Raw genomic sequence first — 24,827 nt, forward strand, 5'->3', positions numbered from 1 at the left:
TACACACACCTGTTCCCCATCAGCACCTCATCACTGCAGATATAAAAGCACACCACTCACCTCAGTCAGTTGTCCAGTCTCGTTAGTACCAAGGACTCTACATGTGGATCTCCACGACTTCTAAAGACTACCTATTCTACGCCAGCGTGTTTTCCCAGTCTCCGTGCATTATCGTCTGTGTGGGAGTTTACCTACCTTCCTCGTGTGGTCACTCAGTCACCGGCCATCTACCCATCCACGATCTGCAGACTAGTAAGACAAAGGACTGTATCTGTGGCCATTATTCATTCCATTAAGAATCCATCACCTATCCTCTTACCTGCATTACTGTGTTTATCGTGCTGTTATCCAATAAACAACCATCTACTTCCATATTGGTTTCTCCTGCCTTTCTGTCCGTAACAAGTATATACAAATAAGTAGATGCATAAGACCGCCGTGTTTAAATGGCTACACTGGCCATACACTACAATGGCTACAAATGTTTAATATAAGACTAAGACAACCTGAGTAAACAGAAAATACAGTTTTTTATAATGATCAGTTCATTTATTAAGGGAAAAATATCATGCAACACCTGTACCATGTGAAAAAGTATCTGCCCACTAAACTTAATGTCTGATTGTGCCACCTTTAGCTGCAGCAACTGCAAACAGAATTGTTTTAATTCAGTCACATTTGAGGGTTTTCGAGCATGAACTGCCCGTTTAAGGTCCTGCAAAAGCATCTCTATTGGATTCCAGTCAGAACTTTGGCCACTCTAAAACCTTAATTTAGTTTCTTTTAGGGCTGCCGCAAGTAGTTGACGTCGATGCTGAAAATGCGTCAACATTAATGTTTTTAACTGTTTTTTTTTCCAATATCACAAAGTAATTGCTGCAACAATGATGACAGCTCTGCGGTGCAGGCGTGTTTATTTGTGCTTTAGAACACTGTGAAACAATCAGAAAATAACGTTTTATTTCTCTGATTCACCAGCTTTCTCCTACCGGCGCTCCCTCTCCTTATTCACTCTCTGTCGCTCGACCACAGCTGTGTCATGAAATAAACCAGGCGAGGACACAACTGGGAGAGTATCATAATTTGGTTCATGAACTGGTGTACTGACTGTGGAGCTGTTTGACCGGTCTGATTGCCGGATTTGCCACCACAGCATGACGTCGGGTTGCGTTTCTGAAACCATAGTGTTGTCTATTCATTAGTAAGGAGAGCTTTTTAATGTCTTATGTCCTTGTAGCGGTTAAATATAAAGCCATAAAGTTGTCTGCCTGCTATCTTAGAAATTCCATTGAATAAGTGTTTGAGAAAATGTTGAGGTGAGAATCTGGGTTTATTTAACATTGATTGACGGTGCCAGTGTGTGTGTGTTTATTTTTATTATGTTAGAGTTGCCAGTGTAAACCTAGTTTTGCACTTTAATATCTAAACCTTTGTTTACATTTTGTTTTGTGCTGCATTATACAATGATATACAAATTAAATGGTCAGTCTGATTTTCAAAACCTAACATGGCAACGGCGGATGGCCCACCATTGAGTATGGTTCTGTCCAAGGTTTCTGCCTGTTAAAAGGAAGTTTTTCCTTGCCACTGTCGCCAAGTTCTGGCTCATGGTGGGATTTGTTGGGTCTCTGTAAAGAATATTATAAAGAGTACAGTCTAGACCTACTCTATAGGAAAAGTGCAATAACTTCTGTTGTGAATTGGCGCTATATAAATAAAATTTAATTGAATTGAAGTGAATGTTTTGGAGGAAAATTTATCGATTAATTGGTAAAAAAGTCGATAGATTAATCCATAGAAAAATAGTCATTAGTGGCAGCCCTAGTTTCTTTTGAGCCATTCAGAGGTGGATTTGCTCCTGAGTGTTGTCTTGCTGCGTTACCCAATTTCTCTTGAACTCCAGATCAGGGACTGATGACCTGACATTCTCCCTTTTGACATTTTCTGGTAGAGATTAGAATTTATGGTTCTATCAATTATGACAAGTGTTTCACGTCCAGAAGCAGCAAAGCATCTCCACACCATTACACTACCACCACCAAAGTTTACTGTTGGTATGATGTTCTTCAACCCTCCCATGAAGACTGTTTTTGCCCAGTCTTTTTCATATGGTGAAGACATGAACCCTGGCCTGAATGTGAGTGTCCAACTATCGCGTCGCATCGCATAACATCGGACGCTCTCTGTCCACACTGAATCCGTTAAATATGCACATTTGTACTTTTTAGACAGAAAACACAGGTTTTATATTGTGGTATTTCAATGTTTCTTTACTGCAAGCTAGCAAGCTCTGCTGCGCAGTGTTGTGTTGCTCGTGGCCAGTTAGGACATTCCAACAGAAAACAATGCAATTTAACTGATTTTGTTGTTGTTGTTTTTTTGGATGAAATGCCTCTGGTGGAGTGTGCTCTGATGCTCTCCGGAGGATCCATCCCAGAGGAGAGATAAACGTCACTGCCGCTGGCAATCATCACGGCAGTCGGGTCGGCAAATTGATGGGGGCTTCCAGCAGGTCTCTCCTCGACGCCTCAGGGACGGAGGATTGTTGCAGCCAGAGGTGCCGGTGGATTTGTGTCTGCCAAGCCGCAATCCTGGCTTGGGAGACAGCGATGGATGCGCACAAGGTGAGTGATGTGCTGGCGTCCTAATTTGATTTAGCGGCTAGCTTAGTCAATGAGAAGTTCAACAGGGAGATATCGTTAGCTGCCCCTGATGCCTGAAAGGTGCACTGGTGAGTCAGCTGATCTAGTGGAGGGCAAAGCTCATAATGTAGCCTGTCTGGCAGGTCGGGCACACGCGGATGACTTCCTTGGAAGACATTCTTCTTTACACTTCTCAGGGTTTGTGGCAGTGCTGAAGAAAAATTGGAGCCGATTGTCCAGTCTCAGTCCAATTTATACACAAGGTGAGACCAAGGTGGGGCCAACACAACAAGTGGGCGTGGACTAAAGTTTTTCAGTGCGAGGGATAAACCCACTAGCAATAGCCCTAGAGGGCGAAGTCTACACGAAATAGAACAGTTAATACAGTCTTTAAAAGGGGCCTACACACAGATGTTGAGGGCATTTTCAACAGTAACAGTAAGATGGAACGTGTGCTGAAAATATTTTAAGGATTGGGACTTAACTAGGCTATATGAAATGCTACATGAAATATCTCATAGAATGACATGTCTGTTTTCTTCAGTCTCAATTCACTCACCCTTAGCCGTCACTACATAACAGTTTTATCATTAACTCTGAGAAAGATGTCGGTCATCTTAGGAGGTATCCATAAGGACGAAAATTCCATAACTCCAGGCTTTGGACACTGTGGGCAGCTTCTCTCAATGATCTTGTTAGCCATTATTAATTGTCTGTTAAACTGCATTTCCACAAAAGTACCAGGAACTTTTATCCCCAGGAGCTACTTTTCAAGGAACTAAAAAGTTCCTTCAGCCCGCTGTTGTGTGCGTTTCCACCACAGTCTAAAGACCCGGGAAGATTAGGCAGATTACACCCATTAGGTTACACCCATCACACAGCTGCACAACTCTATTGTTGTCTAAACACTTCACCTGCAATTCAGCATAAGGACCTCGGCTTATTTTAACCTATGCACTCTCAGCTGTTTTAAAAACTGAGCCTTACCAGTGTATAATGGTGAAATTGAGAGCCACTGCTTCCTCAGAGCGTTGTAAATACTGTATTAGAATATGGTAAAACAAGCATTATGTGTCTTTTTACATATATAGCAGTATATAATTGTTTTCAGATACAATAAAAGCCACTATACACACATTTAGTTCCACAACTATTTATTTATCCGCAGAAATATAAATGTGCAGAATACAGCGTTTGTGTGCTTCAGCAGGAGACATGGGACGAAGGCTGTTGTTGGTTGCAGGAGTAAACACACTTGTCTGCAGCCTGCAGTTCACTTTATCTGTCCGTTTCATCTGAAAAACATGTTGAAAAAAAATTATCGTGTCTTCCACCATGGCTTCAACAGTGCAGTAGCTGAGCCGCTGCGCCAGAGAAGCCCGGCCTGTGACCCAGCAACGCATCGATCCAGACAGTCAAACCACCGCTGCTCCGGTTGGAGCTTGACCAATCAGAAATGTTCAGTGCTGTAAGCCCCACCCAGAAAGTCCTGGTACTTTTGAAAAGTATTACTCCCCGATGTAGGGACCTTTTTTGGGGGTAAAAAATTTAATTGGTCCCTGCGGTTGGAGTTCCTCCAAAGGTTCCTGGTCCCTGGGGAAAGTTCCTGTGGTCGAAACGCAGCTTTAGTCAGGCATAAGTTTGATGATATAGCCTTGATTTCAAATTCACAAAAAGAAAAAGGAAAAATCTTGAATCATAGTATGTGTAAGTTGCAGCACTAACACTTACTTTCTAGCATTCACACTGCATCAATTTCGTTATTCCATTTTCTAATGTTGTGAACACAACCAAAAAACATACCTTGGTCACAGCCGTTTGCATGTAAGAATCTTCTGAAGACACAGCGAAATATGTTCCGGATGACTGGGTTGAACTGAGTTTTCCTGACATATCAGGGACAGAAATGACAAAAAACTGAAAAAAGCACAAGAAATAAGATAAGGGTTAAAATCCACTATTCACTATAAGGGTTAAAATTCACTATTTAAGTACAGTTCCCACACAAATTTGACAAGATTTTCATTATTACCGTAGTCAGCTTTATAATAATAATAATCACTTGTAGCTCTTTAGACTTCTATCAAGAGCTAACTGCATCTTTCACTTTTACTGTTACTGCCAAGCACGTTAAATAAGCTCAATAATACAATCATGACTTCAATAACACTTCAGCTATGGTATTGTTTTGATAGCTTAAATTCGTACACTGAGACAACTTAGCTTAACCTTGCTGTTAGCTTGCACTAAATCACTTAGCTTGACATCAGAATACCACTATTCATATTAAAGTAACTAAAAACAAAGTAAGCTGTTTTCACTCCCAGCAAAGCAGTGGATATTTGACAAAAATAGAACCAAGACATTACCTTTAGTTGATGATAAACATTAACACTTCTGTGCAGCCAGGCTGTATCTTCCTTCTTCAAACCGCGCAGCTGTCACTCAGATTCAAACAAGAGATTCTCGGGCATTCATTGGCTCAACACTCCCGGCAACTACAATTTTGTCCAATCACAACACAGAACTGTTTGCTGACCTCATTCTTCTGTGGTTTACAATAAAGTTCATTCTGCCAAATATAAGAGAGTAATATAACTTTGAGCTGATATTACAAGTGCCACCTATTTTAAAGAGAGGGGTAACGAATTACTGAAAAGTTTGACAAACTTCATCATTTTAATCAAAATAATCAAGAATGCTCACAAAAAATATACAATCAATACAAAGTATTGGAAAGATATCTCTATGTAATTTCTTTAATGATGTGGAATTGTAATGAATTTACCATACATTTACACTGTATTGGAAGTAATGTTCTAGGAAAGTTCTATAAAATTGATTTTTATTAGGTTTTATTATATATATTTATTATATATATTTAATTGGTTTATTACTTAATAATTTACAGCAAACATGAATAAAAATTCAATATTCTGTATTTTTAAATAGATGCACACAAAGCAGGAAAAATTTTAAATAACTTTATTGGTCTGTGTTTTTACACTGATAACTACTAAATGAACACTCAAAACCGTAAATTAAAGTACAGTAGTGTTATAAAACGGTGTATTCTTATAATTTAAAGTTACAGACTTTGACTGTACTTTTACAGCATATTTATTGAAAAAAGTAGATTTCCTGTATTTTACAGGTATATTCTCTTATTATAAAAAATAAAGAAAAATGTATATTTAATTAAACATAACATAACTGAGAATGTTTCAGCGTTCCTCAGGTAAACATGGTGAACAAAAGTGAACACACTTGTACATAATTGAAAATGTTTGATATTAAGAATATGATGGATGATTATGTGGGCTATAGGACAGGATGTACCATCCAACAGAACAGTTTTTGAATGTGTTTTTCTGGTTTGTTGTGCTTTATTCAGGTGAATCTAAGTGGCTCTCAGTAATTTGACTATGTCTGCATATGCTGCTGTGTTTAGGAATGGATTCCAATAACACATTCCATTTTGTATCTGGTTCCAAGTTGGTAAAATAACTGGATTTATTAAGCTCCATGGCCATCAAATCCCTCATTGAATATTTCATTCATGATCTCTCTGTGAACTCTGTCTCTTTTGCCTCTTTCTGACACTACAGGCATTTGCAGAGAAAAAAAACAACTTTTCATTTAAGTGTGTTGCTGAGTTAGCACGTGTTTGTATAAATATGTTGATACACATCACCAATCAATAATCAACAAAATTTGCGGGAGGGTACTCAGGACAAAGGGGAGTTCTTTGCATGAATATTTATCTACCGTCCATCATCATTATCAGTACTTGGAAATGTTTTATTTTCGGCGCATGCTGTGCTGCGATGGCACAGTCTGTACTCTCGTCCACGTCCAAGTCAATGTCTTGTCCTGCCTTGCCTAAGTTTTGTCAAGTATCTATTGTCAAGTTCATCAGCCCCACTGTAAGTAAGCCTGACCAATTTTGGAAAAGCGGTGTGGATCCCATCAATTGTTCTGTGGATTATCACTTACTGTATAAGTGTTTGCATCTACGTTATCAAGATCTACAATAGGGTCTGTACTCCATACCTGGCGATGATAACCCTATTTGTGTGCCCTTTTTACCTCCCGAGGGAATTTATCACTGTGAAGTCAGTCATGCCCTATCTGCATTTCGTTTTCCACTTCATTCAGTGGTGCACAGAAAATCACCTCCTCCTGAATGTCACCAAGAATATGGAACTCCTCACTGAAACCCATAATAAACCCAATACCCCCCACTGCCACATCTCAATCAACAATGAGCCAGTTGAAATGGTGGAGAGCTTCAAGTACCTTGGAATCACCCTTGACATTAAACTCAGGTTTGATCATCACACTACCGACATCCATAAATGCTCCTCCCACACCCTTCTGCTCCTCCTGTACAGGAGCATCATAGAACCCAAGCTCCTCTACTGTTCTACATGCTACTTCAACATGCTCACTGTGACCAACAGGATCAAACCCCTCAAAATCACACACAATGCCTCCCTCCTCCCAACCTCCAAGCCCTCATTGACACTGCCATCACACACAAAGCACTCAACATGGCACACAACCCTAGCCACCCCCTTAACTCATGCTTCACTCTACCCCCAGATACAGATCTCTGATCTGTTAAAAAGCATGCTACAGTTAGAGCTTCGTGCCCTCTGCCATCACTGCCCTCAACAAACTATAGCAATAATACTCTAATGGACTCATGTTCTTGTGACTGTTTGTGTTCTTTCTGTCTATGCTGTTGTGTTAGTTTGATTTTCCTTAATCGTTCTTATGTGTGTACAGGCTGTGGAAACAAATTTTCTCTAACGGAGGACAATAAATTATCTATTTATCTATCATGTTAAAGTAAGAAAATTTTTCTCTGACCCATCAGATTCTGTGACCTGTAGCAGACCGACTGGCAGCAGAGGAGTTGAAGGCAGCTTGGACAGGGCCAACGAACTTAATCTGTTCTTTAACAGATTCGACACACCGACTCATCCCCCCCTCTAACTCAGCTGCTGTCGGCCCTCAAGCTCCTCTGAGTACTCTGCTCCCCCCTCCCCATCAGGTTAACGGCCCTCTTCACACTAATGACTCCCCCTCCCCCGCATGTAACCTCTGCTGTGTGCTTGCCTACTGACCAGGTGAGAGGACAGCTGATGAAACTCCACTCAAACAAGACTGCAGGCCCCGATGGAGTTAGCCCCGGGGTGCTAATAGACTGTGCCCCCCAGCTATGTCAAAGGGTCCCTGTTCTGTGGAAGACATCTTGCCTCGTTCCTGTGCCGAAGATGCTGCGTCCCAGTGGTTCCAAGGACTACAGACTGGTGGCACTGAACCTCCCACATAATGAAGACCCTGGAGAGATTAGTGCTGGAACAGCTGCGGCCCATGGTCAGACCCCTCCTGGAACCCCTTCAGTTCGTCTACCAGCCCCGGCTGGGAGTTGAGGATGCCATCATCTTCCTGCTGAACCGCATCCACACCCACCTGGACAAGCCGGCAAGCACGGTGAGGATCATGTTTTTTGACTTCTCCAGTGCTTTCAGCACCATCCGGCCAGCCCTGCTGGGTGAGAAGCTGGCAGCGATGCAGGTGGATGCCCCCCTCGTGTCCTGGATTGTGGACTACCTGACTGGCAGACCACAGCATGTGCGCCTGCAGCACTGTGTGTCGGACAGCATGGTCAGCAACACCGGGGGCCCTCAGGGGACTGTCCTCTCTCCCTTCCTCTTCACCATCTATACCATGGACTTCAGCTACCACACGGAGTCCTGCCACCTTCAGAAGTTTTCTGATGACTCTGCTGTGGTGGGATGTGTCAGCGGTGGTGATGAGTCCGAGTACAGGGCTGTGGTGGGTAACTTTGTCTCATGGTGTGAGCAGAACCATCTGCAGCTCAATGCGACAAAGTCTAAGGAGCTGGTTGTGGATCTACGAAGGACACCGGTGCCAAGGCACCAGTGACCCCGGTTTCCATCCAGGGGGTCAGTGTGGACATTGTAGAGGATTACAAGTACCTGGGAGTACACATGGACAATAAACTGGACTGGGCTAAGAACACTCAAGCTGTTTACAGGAAGGGCCAGAGCCACCTCTATTTTCGGAGGAGGCTGAGGTCCTTCAACATCTGCTGGACAATGCTGAAGATGTTTTATGAGGCAGCAGGCTGAGGGTAGCGGACACTAACAGACTCAACAAACTGATCCGTAAGGCCAGTGACATTGTGGGGGTGGAGCTGGACTCTCTGGCGGTGGTGTTAGAGAGGAGGATGCTGGCCAAACTACATGCCATCTTGGACAGTGTCTCCCACCCACTCCATGACGTGCTGGTCAAACAAAGGAGTACCTTCAGCGGAAGACTCATCCCCCCAAAATGCACCACAGAGCGCCACAGGAAGTCATTCCTGCCTGTGGCCATCAAACGCTTCAACTCCTCCCTCTTAGTGTAGTCTGTATGACCCTAAGTCATTAAACTGGACATTGATCATTACATCTCTGCAATACTTGAGATAAATGAACATTCTGTGTTAATACTCCTGTGCAATATACCATTTTCAGTTTAAAATTCCCTATTTATTGATATTGATATTTATTCATACCTCTAGTACTGCTGTGCAATATCCTCTGTCTCATTATAAATAAGCTACACTTAACTTGGCAGTTCATGCACTATTACTTTATTCCATATTATTATCATCAACCAGTAAACCCACTTTGTACTTCACACTTATTTTATTTTATACTTATACCCACTTGGTACTTAATGTATTTTCTGACCTGTATTATAGTGTATTATATATAATATATATATATATATATTTTTTTTTGCTTAGTACTTCCATTCCTGTGTGCACTAATGTAAAGGTGAGCTGCTGTAGCAAAAGAGTTTCCCCTCGGGGATCAATAAAGTATTTCTGATTCTGATTCTGATTAACCACCAATCAGTTGATAAAACTAAATTAAAACTTACTTTATTTTACTTTTCTATTCATCTTTCACTAGCTTGTTTTGTTTGCTTTCTTGGATAGAGTTTGATGAAAAGATGGATACCACTATCATGTCTGTGCACTAGATATGAAGCTACCACCAGGAGCTGGCTAACTTAGCTTAGCACAGAAACTGGAAACAGGGAGAAACAGCTAGCCTGACTCTGTCCAAATGTAGCAAAACCCGCCTACCAGCACCTATAAAGCTCACTAAATGACATGTTATATCTTGTTTGTCTAATCCGTTGAAAAAAAAGTGTACAAACAACTAATTACGGTTTTGTGGGGGTTATGTACCAGACTATTTCTTGGTCGGGACCCAGACCGAGAAATAATGAATCATTTTGTCAAGTTGTAGAGAGGATTCTTCTTATGTCAGACCCTCGTAGTGCAGGGCAAAGGGTATGAGAAAAAACAGCTGCAACAATCAGACCAGCACTCCCTGCCCATATTTTTGGCTTTCTTTCATGCCAACTGCATTGATGAAATTACGAATATCCAGCCTTTGCTTTATATACAGCATGTGAACAAACAGGAATTGAAATACAGTCTCACTATGAGTTGAAGGTGGCATTCCATCATCCATTTTTGAGATATCGGTGAGGGAGGCTGAGATCCATGCCAAGACAGTAGGGTCATCTGGCAGGAAGGACAGATAGAGCAGCACATCATCTTCTTAGCAATAGTAAGAGAATCCATTTAAGCAGATAATTGGACCAAGGGAGGTGGTTTATATTGGGAAGGAACTAAGCATCGATCTTTGTTGTACCTCAGTGGAAAAGAAGTGACGCTTTGACTCTTTTTTTAGGACTCAAACCAGGGTAGCACTGGATGCAAGATGCTGCTGATGAAGCAAACATTCATGAGCTTTTTTTTTCTTTAAGATAAGATCAAATATAGCACTGTGGCGTTTTGGTTGTGCTACCCTGTTAGTGGAAGAAATAGCTTGCTACCGGAAATGTTACAGAATTTTGAAAATGGCTACACTACCCCAAAATTACTGGGAAATGTAGTTAAATTAGAACTTTTGCTACTCCCCAACACTGTTCGTGGTGCACTTTTTTGTATGGATGTCTAGAGGACATAGTCACCTCTTGAGTCCCCAGCCAGTGCTTCAAAACATATCTGGTTATGTAACTCAGACATCATTGAATTGATTTAATTACAATTGGCTGTCAGATGTATCAGGCTACAACACCATCTGATAGTTTGTTAGAAAGTCCTTCAAAGGGTAATGAAAACAAGATGAATAAGGGATAAACACTATTAAAGGGGATAGAGTATACACATTTCCAGGTTCATATTTTTATTTCGGGGTCTACTAGAAAATGTTTACAGGCTTTGATGTTCAAGAAACATATAAACTCTCTCATATTGTCCATTGCTACAGCCCCTCTATTCACCCTCTGTCTTTAACAGTCCATTTTAACTTCTGTCTATTTTATGGCCCCCCTCCTGAAAAGCCCAGTCTTCTCTGATTGGTCAGTTCCCAGACCTGAGCAGACACCGCCCACCAACTCCAAACACGGAGAGCGTGTTTCCAGTCGTCCACCTTAGCTCTGCTGGCTCCCCTGCAGCCAGGAAAACACTGTAACTGAGTTTAGCTGCACTTCTCCCATGAATATCACCATCACCACAAAAAACAAAAACCTGGGAAATGATTGAAAATCTGATTCCAAATCCAAAAGAAATGAACAACATTGCAACCAAGATTACACATTACCGTGACGTTTTCCTCAGGTAAATACTGCTATATATATCTCTACCATGTGAAGTTGGGTTAGTATTTAAGCATAAACTCTGTTTCTTTTTACAGGTACATATGTGGGGAATGTGCTACACAGGTCTCTAAAGTAGAAAGCATTTGTTGTTAGCAGTGTTAGCAGTAATGTTACCATTCCTAAAATGCAGTGTGTAATGGCGGGGTGGAAAGCACAATCTGAAAAACTGTTCAGTAACCAAAGTATCTGCACTTACTGTGAGGACATTTTCTCAAAGATTATTTCTATGATACCCTTTCAAAATACGCACATAACATTGTATATCTGCTGTGAACTGTCGTGAAGTTTGACTGTGAAACAGAGATACGTCTTGCATTGCTTAATTCAATGTTCAGTTCAGTTTTATTTATATAGTGCCAATTCATAACAGAAGTTATGTCATTGCACTTTTCCTACAGAGCAGGTCTAGACCGTACTCTTTATAATATTAATTACAGAGACCCAACAAATCCCACCATGAGCAAGCATTTGGCAACAGTGGCAAGGAAAAACTTCCTTTAAGAGGCAGAAACCTCGGACAGAACCAGACTCAATAGTGGGTGGCCAGTTGCTGCTGCCGTGTTAGGATTTAAGAAAGAGAGAGAGAGGTTTAGCAATAGAGAGGTTATAAGAGAGAGAGAGTCACTATTTGCTACTTGTAGTGAAGGATTACTAGCAAACCTCTTTATCACATTTTCCTAACCAGGATGTTAAAATGAACCAGGTGCCAGATCCTCTTGCATGAAATCACAGAAATTTTTCATGTCATCTGTTTAAACAGTGTAATCACATAAAACCTTTGTGAAAGAAAATCATATATTCCTCTAATACCACAGGCCCTTACTACTAACTTTAAAAATGACAAAATCCTCCTTAAATGGGTGTATGGTATACAGTATAATGCACAAAGTAGCAAAGCCATAATGTGAACAGTTCTGATCATGTCCTCCATTGGGGGAAAGGGTTTCTTGCATACTGAACTTTTTGTCAGCTAGTGCTGGAGCTCTCAGGGCAGAAAGTGAGAGTGGTCCACCTGACATGTCTTCCTGTGGATACCGGATGCTGCTGGCCGCTGTGTTGTCTTAAGGCTGTCGCTTGACTGAAGCACAACACTCGCACAAACGTCCTCCTCTGATGGTCTGTCATACTGTGAGTACTGTGGATCCTGGAACACCTCAACAAACACAAGTGTCATCAGGTCACTCAGATAATCAGTAAAACATGGCAGACTCAGTGTTACATCATAGAGTCATGTTTTATTAGGGCCAACCATGTACAACTGCAGATGAATTTGGTATTGAATGAAGGAGAAGCATATATTTAACAGAACTAATGTCCCTTTTATAGTATGACAAGGCAGATGACAGAGCAAAGTTTGTAATCCCATAAAGTAACCAGGGAATCAACCTGCCCACTGTAAATGTGTAAATCTTCAATCTGGCTTTCATAGCATACTGTGTATTTCATTTCTAGGTGATCTGGTTTCTAGGTGAACCTATTCTGAGAACTGAAAAAACTTTTCCATAATTTCAGTACATTGTTATATTTGCCGTTTCTGTGACTATTCTCAGTAATTGCACCTATGATATTCTTGATGGAGAATCAAAGGACTACACTGTGGAAGGCCTCAGTGGTGATGGCTCAGCTTCTCCACATCACTGAAAACTGTCCTATAGACAAGGACTGCCACTGGAATAACATTACAGAAAAGGTTCATACACTGTAAATTGTTCAAGGTGCATAATATTAAGTCTCCTTGTTTGATATTAATATTTTGATATGCTAATCTCAGGAAAACATCTTTCAGAGCACATATACTGTACTTTCAGTACACTGTATAGTTTCAGTTAGTTCAGATAGTTGCATACTAACTTATGTATTACTTCCAGCAAAAAAAACCCTAACAAATAAAGGCAGTATTATTTACAAACCTTTGTCTCTCACATGTTCTTTTCCATGGATAGCAGTGTTCTCACAGATGCTGTTGGTGGAGGATCTGTTTTTCACAAGCTGTGGCCTCTTTTCAAAACAAAAAAGAACACATATATTGTATACAGACAGTCTTTCACTTGGGAGAAATTTGCCCTCAGGGCTTTCTGCCAGAAAGTCTTACTGCTTGGTTAGGTTTAGGCACCAAAACTACTTGGTTATGTTTAGGAAAAAAGAAAGGCAGAAAGCCCTGAAGGCAAACTTCTCACACGTGTGACAGTTTCTCACTGCTCTACAGTGCAGCAGAGTGTAACGTAGACAAGTAGGCCACATCCAGCTTTTTACTCACGAGAAACATTTTGCATATTTTGAGCTAAAGTGTTTGATATCAATAAATAATCTTATTCACATTTCATCAGCAGCGCTGAGAGTGAAAATTGGCTAAAATTGCAGCACTCTTTTTTCAGGTATAACATTAGAGTATGGCATTACAAATCTGTATATGCAACTGGAAAAGGTTGTCTGACAGAGATCACAAGTGACATGTCAACAGTGTCACTGTTTTAACCACACCCTTGACCTTGTTCTGGTATATAGCATTGAAATTGAACATTTAATAGTCTTTCCACAGAATCCTAAATTAGCCATTATTTAATTAAGTCCTATTACTGGACTACACACCATTAGGCAAAAACTCCTACTCTAGATGTCTATCTGATAGTGCTGTAGCTAAATTTAAGGAAGCGATCCAATCTGCATTTAAGTATATGCTATGTCCCAATATAACAGAGGACTCCTATGCTAATTTCAGCTCCTCCCAAATTGACCATCTAGTTGATAGTGCTGCAGGTTCACTGCGAACGACACTCGATTCTATCACTCATCTAAAAAAGAAGATAATAAAACAAAGAAGGTTAGCTCCAAGGTATAACCCCCAAACCCGCAAATTAAAGCAAACATCCCGAAAAATTGAAAGGAAATGGCGTTCCAACAACCTGGAAGAATCTCGTTTAGTCTGGCAAGATAGTATTAAAACATATAGGAAAGCCCTCCATAATGCCAGAGCAGCCTACTACTCATCATTAATAGAGGAAAATCAAAACAACCCCAGGTTTCTTTTCAGCACTGTAGCTAGGCTGACAGAGAATCACAGCTCTATTGAGCCATGTATTCCTATAGCCCTCAGTAGTAATGACTTCATGAGCTTCTTTAATGATAAAATTTTAACTATTAGAGAAAAAATTCATCACGTCCTGCCCTCAACTGGTACTGATTTATCTTCAAACACAGGAACCTTAGAAACAGCTGTAAAACCTGATATATATTTAGACTGCTTTGCTCCTATCGACCTTCTTCAACTAACTTAAACGATTTCTTCATCTAAGCCATCAACCTGTCTCTTAGACCCCATTCCAACTAGGCTGCTTAAAGATGTTTTACCCTACTTCTTTTCTGGATATGATCAATCTGTCTTTATTAACAGGCTATGTCCCACAGTCTTTTAAAATAGCTGTAATTAAACCTCAAAAGCCCACCCTTGATCCAGGGGTTTTAGCCAACTATAGACCTATATCTAACCTTCCCTTTCTCTCTAAGATCTTTGAGAAAGCAGTTGCCTATCAGTTGTGTGACTTTGAAAATCCTCAAATAAAGTATTGTTATTAGGAGTCAGGATTTAGAGTGCATCATAGCACTGCACTGGTGAAAATTACAAATTACCTTTTAATTGCGTCAGACAATGGACTTGTCTCTGTAGAGTACATGTCTTGTTAGATCTTAGTGCTGCATTCGACACCATTGACCATCACATCCTATTACAGAGACTGGAACATTTAATTGCCATTAAAGGAACCGCACTAAGCTGGTTTAAATCCTTTCTATCAGATCGATCTCAGTTTGTACATGTTAACGGTGAGTCCTCCGTGCATGCCAAAGTTAGTCACGGAGTTCCACAAGGTTCTGTGCTTGGACCGATTCTATTCACCTTATATAAGCTTCCTTTAGGCAATATTATTAGAATATAGTTACTCTAGATGGCATTGCCCTGACCTCTAGCACGACTGTAAGGAACCTCAGAGTTATCTTTGATCAGGATTTATCCTTTTAACTCCCACATGAAACAAACTTCAAGGACTGCTTTCTTTCACCTACGTAACATTGCAAAAATCAGGCACATCCGGTCTCAAAATGATGCAGGAAAACTAGTCCATGCATTTATTACTTCTAGGCTGGATTATTGCAATTCCTTATTATCAGGCTGCCTAAATAAGTCCCTTAAGACTCTCCAGTTGATCCAGAATGCTGCAGCACATGTACTGACAAGAACTAGGAAAAGAGATCATGTTTCTCCAATATTAGCTTCTCTGCACTGGCTCCCTATAAAATCCAGAATATAATTTAAAATCCTTCTCCTCACCTACAAAGCTCTTAATGTTCAGGCACCATCGTATCTTAAGGAGCTCACCTTATTACCCCATTAGAACACTGCGCTCCCAGAATGCAGGGTTACTTGTGCTTCCTAGAGTCTCCAAAAGTAGAATGGGAGCCAGAGCCTTTAGTTATCAAGTTCCTCTCCAACTTTCCTCTTTGATAAAGCTTATAGTTAGGGTTGGATTGGGTGAGTCCTGAACCATCCCTTAGTTATTATGCTATAGGCCTAGACTTCCGGGAGACTTCCCATGATGCAGTGAGCTCCTCTCTCCTCCTCTCCCTCTCCATCTGTATGCATTTTTATCCCATTAATGCATGTTACTAACTCGACATCTTCTCTCCCCTGTAGTTTTGTGCTTTCTCGTCTCTCTCCACTTTCCTTCTGTCGCTTTCATCAGGTATTTCTGCCTCCGGAGCTGTAGAGTCTGGATCTGTGATTGTGGGCCACCTGCTGCCCCGTGTTCCTGCTCGACAACTGCTACTACAATTTTTATTATTACTCTTATTACTATTACTGTCATTATTATTCCTATCACTATCATTCCTATTATTATTACTTTATTGATATTTATATTACCACTACCATAACATTATTATTTTAAAATTCTTCTCACGCGCTCCATCTCCCCCCTACCCTCTCTCTTTCTGTTTGGCATAGAACATTGGTAATGTGGATACACCTTTACCTGCGACTTAATTCTCCACATCTCTTTATTTTCTGCGAGGTTTTGGTTGTATTTCCTCTTCAGTTCTCTGTCCAATCCACTGCAGTTGTTCTCCAGACACAGACTACTAGCTTCACCATGGCTAACATTATATAGGTCCTCTGTTTAAGTCCTCTTTCCTCCTCCTACTTTTAGTTGATTTGAACATCCAAAATCATGCAAATATGAAACACACTTCTAGTTAAATGTGTGTGGTTCTCACTGAGACTGTTTTTGGTGTTGGTTACACAAATAACACTAGCGCCAATCTCTTTACCTGAAGCTCACAGTTTAAGAACAGTTTTGGCCAACACCTACACCATAGGTGTCCGGTTAAACTGCCCAGTTACTAAAAGTTAATCCACACCTTCCAACATATCAGAATCCAGATTTTTAGTGGCCATGGTACAACAAGCAGGTTGGACTGCTGTCGGTTGTGAGTGGAAGGAAAAGGGGAAGACTAGCCTCTGTTTTACACTGTAAAAAGATTGACAGAAGCTAAAAGCTTATACATGTTATACAAGTTGCGAAGACTAAAATGCACTAACTCACCATCAAGCTAGTGTAAACACAAACCCATCACCACAGCTAATCACTGAAAATAACTAGCTAGGTGTGGTCTAGAAATAATAATCCATAAAGGATAAACATTTTAGTGATATACTTACAGTTTGGAGTCCTGAATCGACACTCGGCCCAATAAAGGTGGAACTTTACTGTCCTTCAGTAGCCGATAATCCTGGCCAGTCAGCCGGCTGGCGGGTGCCGAGTCCGGTAGGCAAAGACGTCCTCAGTGAAATGCAAAGACCAGAGATAATTGCTCGGGTTGTACTGCTATATGAGATCCAAAAATACAATTTATATCCACTGTTGCATTATGTTGCATTCCTTCCACCACAGCAACAATAGAAACACGTTCTATTCGACTTTTTGGCCACTGGCGTTGCAGCCTCCTCCTTTACCGGACATCCTGGGCACACTGACAAAGTCACAGTCCGTGGGACATAGTTCAGTCAGGGGAACAAGAACTTTGATTGATAAGGACTCTTTGCTTCTCCAAATAAGGGAACATTAAAAGAACTGTAATTATGACCCAAGCGTGAATCCTTTGCTCTTCCCCCTCTCTGTCTAAATCACACATACTCTCACACACACACACAAGCAAACTCCAACAACCCCCCTTTCTTTCTTCACCTCATTCTGACCCATAGCCTGAAGACAGTCATAGCCACCAGATCACCAAAAGTGGCGTCCAGAAAATAACATTTCTCTATATTCTTCCCCTTCAGCCCAAGCCTGAATGCAATGTGAATTCAATGTTTAATCTATCAGTAACTCAATTCATAATAATGGAAAAATGTTGTTTAACTTTTACTTTTGTACGACGTAAAATGAGTCAGACATGAACTCAGGAATTAAGCTTGTGTCTATCGTGTAACCATACTGCCATCTAGTGAGTATAACATGTATAATTAGATCTCTACAACTATGCTTAGTGATCATTTAAGAATCCTGTTTTTGTAATACTAATCAAATTTTGTTGTGTAATCCCCACTCAGTTAGTAATTGAAATAATTTATTTCCTATTAGTCAAGTAATCATTTCTATTATGTAAGTTTGAATGATGTACTGTTATGAAAAACATTTTCAAGACTGATCCCAAAGCGCCTTAGGAACTTAATTGTAACTTTTTCTTTATTATAGCGATTTCGCTTTGAAGATTTTGAAGGTTTTTGTGTCGTTTGTCCAGCGGCAATTGTTTCAGAGTTACTTAGTGAAAGTTAAGAACAGTGTAACAGTAAATTATTTTGCCATCGACCAGATCCATACAGACTTCACTTCTCCCCACGACTACCTACGCAAGTGCCATCAACCTGTGTGCCAACTGGTGCCAATGGACAAGTCTGCTGGTCAGATTCCCCGTGCCGAACAGCTGAGAGAAATTGGTTCTGGTGCCCGGCAACTACACGTCATCTTGGGGAAGCCCCCTGGAGTCTGTAGTGAAGAGGTTCCCGGCTGCCACAATCCACTACCATGGTTTCCGACCAGGAAAATTGCAGCCCGGCCAACAACTCAAAGTAGGCAGTCACCTTCATCACTGCTGTATGACCGGGTTGATGTCGAAATAATATTCTTAATCTAAATAAGAAATAAACAAAGTGGCACCAGGCAACACAACACTATTCCTGTTATACCAGCGATGATTTGTGTGTCAGGTTATGTTAAATGACTTGCCCATGGACATTCAGCTGACTTTCTAGTTTGCCAAGATATGCTGTTGCTGTGATATTAGCTATAGTAGCAGGAGAGATGTGAGTATCACTGTCTGGAGCTGGTGTGCTGGCTCTGAGAAATCGTCTCATCCTCTCTGGCTGTTAGCTTCGCAGCAGCAACTGTAGGGGCAGTTTGCTAACCCTCAACCTAGCTAAGCTAACCCACAACCTAGCTAACATTAGTTATATTACTTGCTGTGTCGTTGTTCACTCTATATCATGGTATTTGTCATGGTATTGGATTTCTCCAGAATCGCATACCCCACCTTTAATTAGTAGTTACAGCCACCGTCATATCCTCTTTCACCATTTCCCAATTCATTGCAGTTATTATCACTGATCCATAATTGCTTGCCTGTTCCATTATGGTCGTTATTATTTGATTAGTAATCTTATTTACCCTGTGTTAGTAAAATATAGGTTAATAAATATTCTCATTTCATTCTCATCTGTTGTCATGTGTGTTCCTTTGAAGTAGAAACAGAGATCAATTTAATAGAGAAGTCACGGCTTCTGATATCAGACTGATTAACTGTATTGGTTAAATGTAATTAACTATCTTAATTCGGTTATTAATTTCCTCTGAGGAGGTGGTGCCCTAAAACGAGTGCAAATATAAATAAAAGTAGTAATATCTGCTACAGTTTAGTGCTTCAGAACCATGGACAGCATTAACGTTAACACATCAAACAAGCAAGACTACAACAGCGTGTAGCTCAGGGGACATTTTATTCTACTCTCACATATCTATTACTCGATATTGGCAAACATACACTTAAAAAGACCCAATATTTTTAATGACCTAAAAGCTGGAAGACAATGCAGGAAAAACCCCTTACACAAAAATGATACGACTAATATGATTGTGGCCTACTTACTTCGGTGACTCAGGCTGGACCTAATAAAGCTGCTGTTGGCAAAAACAGCGACCCAGGCCCTGGTGGTGGTGGTGGAGGAGAGGGGAGAGGAGATGGCATGGTGGTGGCTGCACTTGTCCCTGCTGCGGTTGCTAGCTTGGTGGTAACGTCAACGCTAGTTCCGGTTTCATTACTGGAATCTACAAAACTGCTAGCTGCTAGCAAAACTGCTTTTCTTGTTGGTAAACCACTTTCTTATGTCCATTTCCACAGAGAAATAAGATTGCTAATACTTAAACCAAGCTAGTCAGGTGCTGAAGTGAAGCATTGTATGGACTTAAAAAAAAAAAAAAAGAATGCAAAACTCTCGAGAGGCTGACATCACTCACGTTGTTACACACAACTCAAAACCAGCATTATAATATATATATATATATATATATATATATATATATATATAATTTTAACAACAGTAATAATGCTGATTTCTCCTGGGAGGGCTAAATACATGGATGGGGGCCCGCCCATAATGCCGGGTCTGTAGAGCAATGAGGTGGCAAGCTCAACCAGATTTTGATACAGTCTACTGCCATCTTTTGATGAAAATTCAGTGGACATATTTTTTTAAATGTTTGAGAAAATAGTAACAGAAAGAAAATTGCACAAAAGAAAATCTTTTGGTTTACAGTGCCAGATGATCTAACAGGTTTAGAAGATGATGATTGGAGGAAAACGGTGCTGGGTGCATATAGTAGTGTTCCAGAAACCTACCGACATAAATGTCATGAACTTAGGTGACAACTTGGAGAATCTTATCTGGATTTGTGAAGGGAGCAAGAACTAGACCGGGTGGCTTAATTTCAGTGACACCTGCACTTACCAAAAAAGATAGAGATCTTATGTTACAGGCAAGGCGCTTCCAGTTGGCCATCAGAGCTTACTGCCTCTAAAATGACAGAGCTTTGCCATGACAGGCGTGGTCCAGCTGAGGAGGTTGGACTGGCAGCTGTGGATCAAAATGTCAATGATTATCATATGGGTTACATAGGCTTCCTTTCACAGGGAACTACTGCTGCCGTGGCAGATGGCCTGCATGTTCCAGTCACCATACTAAGGGACCCTGGTGTCAAGCAGACCCTGAATCGGAGAGGTCTGGTGTTTCTTTACTCTTTTTAGCTACGTAGTGAATGTCAATCTGCTTGTCATAGAAATAAAACCGACGTGCAGCATTTATCTCTCTCACAGCACAAGTGCTATGATGATTCCCAATGGTTAAAGGGGCAACAAACTGTGTAGGTGCAATCAATTGGTTGTCTTTAAAGGCCAAACTAGAGGTGTATGCAAGTTAGCATGCAAAGACTCAGCATAACATTAACTAACATCAAGTTAGCATGTGGCTACCAAAAGACCTAACAGTGAAAACACATCACAACAATAAAACTCAATGAACACATCTGTAGATGTACATCATTAACATTTAACTAGTGTACTTGCTTAGCCAAGTACACTGTTATGCCCAGTTAAGTTATATTACCAGTCCAAGGAGGGAAAACGGGTTGCCTTGAATGTGCTGGTGTGTTAGCTGGTGGTCAGTCTGTTGTAGATGAGCCAAGCTGGAAAGAATTGTGGTTCCGGGGAAAGTATTTTGCAGTGTCTGTTTATGCAGATGGGTGGAACTCAGTCTGTTGTCCTCCTTACAGTTAGCTTGGCGCTAATTTCCTTAGTTGCTTTAAAAGTTTAGCTGGCAGGCTTAAGCGATAGCTATTGGTGCAAACTAAACTTGGTTGCAAGGATCGTATGCAGGCTCTCGCGTCGCTGCGGTAAGATCAAAGAGTTCAGTTCTGCTGCTTGTTTCTGCGCAGAGCACAACGAAAACCAGCTCTGTTCAACTATGGACTACTCATGGACAATTGTCCTCTCAGGATCACACTTCAAGTGCAATCTTGAGACCAAAAGGGGGAATATTGGGACTCCACAGATTAATTCATTCATTTGGGTGATTGTTAACTGAACTTTTGTTAGAAGACTGCATTCTCTTTTGTCCTACAATGATGAGAGCCATTGAACGCAGCATTGGCCAGTCTGACCTGGTGACATCAGGGTCACAATAAAAAGGTCAGTGATCATTTGTTCTGGCTCTTTCTTCTGGAATCCTTCACTGCGGCAGACAGCCATGGCTGTCTTCCTTTCAGTGTGGCCTGCTCACCAGCAGACACCCAAGTGAACTGAAGATCTTGGCTTCACCTCCAGCACGCAGCAGACGGTTGTCTGCTACCACAGCCGTGTAATCTACTCAGAGCAGAAACACGCAGCAGAACCAAACTCTTTGATTGTACCGCAGCGTCACGAGAGCCTGCTAGAACTCTGCAACAAAGTTTAGCGCCAACGGCTGCCACATACAAAGCCTGCCAGCTAACTTCACATGCTAACAGGTGCACAAAGCAAGTTAACACCGAGCTGTTAACTCTGTAAGGACAACCACAGGTGGAGCAACCGGCTTCCTCCGATCTCTGTAAGCGGACACTGCACAGCAAAAGACGCTTCAACAGTGGAACCACAGTTCTTCCCAGCTTGGCTCGTCTACAACACTGACCGTCAGCTAACAGCTGCACCAAAGCCACCTCTCTTTCGTACTACTAGTGTAACAACTGAGCATAGCATAGAGTAACAGTGTACCTGGCTAAGCACAGGACTGTTTAGTTAATCATGTACATGTACTGATGTGTTTTTCTGAGGGTTTGTTCTTGTGACTGACTGTTAATTTGGGAGCCACATGCTAAGTTGATGTTAGTTATGTTATGCTCCCACACAGACAGCATGCTAACTAACTCCTTTTAACTTGGTACCATCCTAAACAGACCGCACACATACACCTCTAATTTGACTTAAACACAACAACATACAGAGGCAGAACAAAGAAGCATACACACATTCCTTTTGGCGAGTTAGACTTCACATTGTGTGTTTTTGCATTGTTTATCTTTTAAATAAATGCTTGTGTATAATTATGCTGGTTTCTTTAATGTTTCACAAGAGTGAGTAATTTGCCAACCTCTTCTATGTTAAACTCCAAATCCTTCAACCTACTAGCTATCAATGGTAATTTTGGTTATAGTTTATAATTTTAATTATAATTCATAATTTAATTATGTAATCTATTTTATGAGACTCAATCAATTAATTGCCTATCATTTATCTTCTTTAAGAAGAGTGGTGTACAGCTTCTACTGTAGAAGGCCGTCTATCCCAAAGCAGTTGGTGGACACGGCGGTTACGCTCTTTGTCCCTGTGTTGCCTTCTGTCACCCCCCTCGAGCTGTTGTGAGGGTGCTGTTTTGAGGCAGTACGTCTCTGTGACGCTGCAGTGTTTGAGCCGGCAGGCTTAGTGGTTTTCCCTGCTGCGTTGAAAATGACAACAGTTTCAGAATCAGAATCAGAAATACTGTATTGATTCCCGAAGGGAAACTCTTTGTTACCCTTCGGGGATCAATAAAGTATTTCTGATTCTGATTCTGATCAGAATTCTTCCCTAGATTCAGATTCTTCCCTAGCCATCTGTGTCACTTTCCTTAGCTCCTCCATTGAGGGGTTATCTTGATGTGTCATAAGTACAATGTGAGTGCGTAAGGTTGCGCAAGAACAAGGACTTGAAGGTGGAGCTTTCTTCTAAGCCTGGTGCATTCTTGCCCTGGGAGTACACATACCTCAAAGTTTGTTTTTGGGATGTTCACGACAAGAATGTTTAATTTGGAGAGCTGCAACTATTGAGGCGATATAAGCAGTAGAAGAGAATTCTTCTGTTAGTGCTTGATGGAGCTTTCTGTAGTAATTTCTGACACTGGGAGGTTGAGACTGAATAAACTTATGGGCAGCTATAGAGCTGGTCTTCCACACACGTTTACCTTTCTCCCTTTGGGTTTTGTGGGGCAAGTCAATTAGATGGTGATCTAATTCACTAAAATAGTCATCAATGTGTCCATCACAGTTGTCTGGATTAAAATGTTCAATATTCTTAGCTATAAACTCAAGCACTTCAAGGCGAGGACACTGTGAGGTCCTTTCTGGTGAAGGCGAGACTGAGCTAGCATTTCTGTAGATGTGTACATCATGTGCTACACTTCTCTTTGGTTGAGAGGCAGGGGCTTAATAGTTCTGACATGTTCTAGTCCCCCTTTTGGAGGGATGAGTACTGATGAATGTGTCGTACATTAGTGGCTAAGAAGAACATGATGGGGCAGAATATATCATGGGGGATAAACTACATATTTCCTCACTGTCTGTTTCAGAGAGATGGGAATTTCAGGTAGCTTTTACCTCTGGCTCTGAGTGGAGGTTGAGGTACTGACGAACGTTCTGATCTAATCCCTAACAATTTCTCCTTGTGTGAAAAGAGATCTGACTCTGCTGAGTGTAGGTCTTCTAAGTAGCGCATGGCTTTCTTATTAGCCATCTGAACTTCGTGGAGGAGACAAGTATTTTGCACTTTAAGGGACTCTATCTACATTTCTAGGGCTGTGTTGCTCTGAAAGGCAAGGTTGGTTTGCCTGTGAAACTTCAGAAGCAAACATTTCAGGGTAGCCAGGCTTTAGGCTCTGTGCTAGGGAAGAAATATACTGCTCTACACAGGGGCTGTTAAGTCTGAAATGGAGGGTGAAATTAAGCTGGTTGTTTAGTACAACCAAGCAATGTGGTTGGCTATGGTGTTGCATTGGTAGACACCTTGTAGTGTAGTTTGGGCAGTACACTGGCCTAACCTAACAATGTAGCCTACACTATTAGGAGTAGCTCTTTGTGGAAGAGGGGTAGCTACGACACCACCTAGTGGGTATCAGATTGGTGCCACTGAAGGCAAAGCAGGTATATAAGAGTAGGTCTGCCTTCCAAAATTTCAACATGCTCTAACTGAGATGCAGGGCAGTAACAGTAAGAGGATGTTTCTTAATGTTTACACATGCAGAAACACGTGGAAGTTACAGCTGGGTACAAAACTAGGTTTCACAGGGCTGGTAGGACGCTGCAGTTCTATTTTTAATCAGGCTTAAATGCACGGCAGTGACAACCAGGAACAAACTCTTTATGTTACACAGGGCCAGTGGCACGCTGTGTCTTAATAAAAAGGAGGAGCACTTAAATTAACAACTGACAGCTTGACAAGATTGCACTGAATATGTGATATTCAAATGCTGGACCAAATTCGTACAATTCCTACATGAGGGCTAAAAGTAATTAGTTATCAACAACAACCAAAATCTAT

At 41.2% G+C, this 24,827-nt stretch overlaps 1 protein-coding gene and 1 long non-coding RNA gene across 9 annotated transcripts in view; both read right to left on the minus strand.

The window, feature by feature from the left end:
* LOC122873629 (glycine receptor subunit beta-like) overlaps positions 1-24,827 on the minus strand; it is a 113,204-nt gene that overhangs the window by 85,464 nt on the left and 2,913 nt on the right. The window contains exons 2-5 of one of the 8 annotated variants that reach the window (XM_044190597.1): positions 20,455-20,580; positions 17,113-17,278; positions 13,313-13,400; positions 12,363-12,546 (exon numbers count right to left, since the gene is read on the minus strand). The exons of 3 other annotated variants lie outside the window; for them this stretch is intronic. The gene's annotated coding sequence lies outside the window, so the exon portion shown is untranslated. Of the gene's footprint in view, positions 1-12,362; positions 12,556-13,312; positions 13,401-15,774; positions 15,954-17,112; positions 18,688-20,454; positions 20,581-24,827 lie in introns of those variants that run through there. 4 more of the 8 variants (XM_044190599.1, XM_044190600.1, XM_044190601.1 and 1 more) reach the window with 4 other exon arrangements.
* Positions 3,828-5,051, minus strand: LOC122873630. The gene is made up of 3 exons (XR_006377484.1): positions 5,012-5,051; positions 4,446-4,559; positions 3,828-4,248 (listed from the first exon to the last, which is right to left on the minus strand). It is a non-coding gene; the product is annotated as an uncharacterized LOC122873630 (long non-coding RNA).

Source organism: Siniperca chuatsi, linkage group LG3, assembly GCF_020085105.1.
Source record: "Siniperca chuatsi isolate FFG_IHB_CAS linkage group LG3, ASM2008510v1, whole genome shotgun sequence".
In the NCBI taxonomy this organism is placed as follows: Eukaryota; Metazoa; Chordata; class Actinopteri; order Centrarchiformes; family Sinipercidae; genus Siniperca; species Siniperca chuatsi.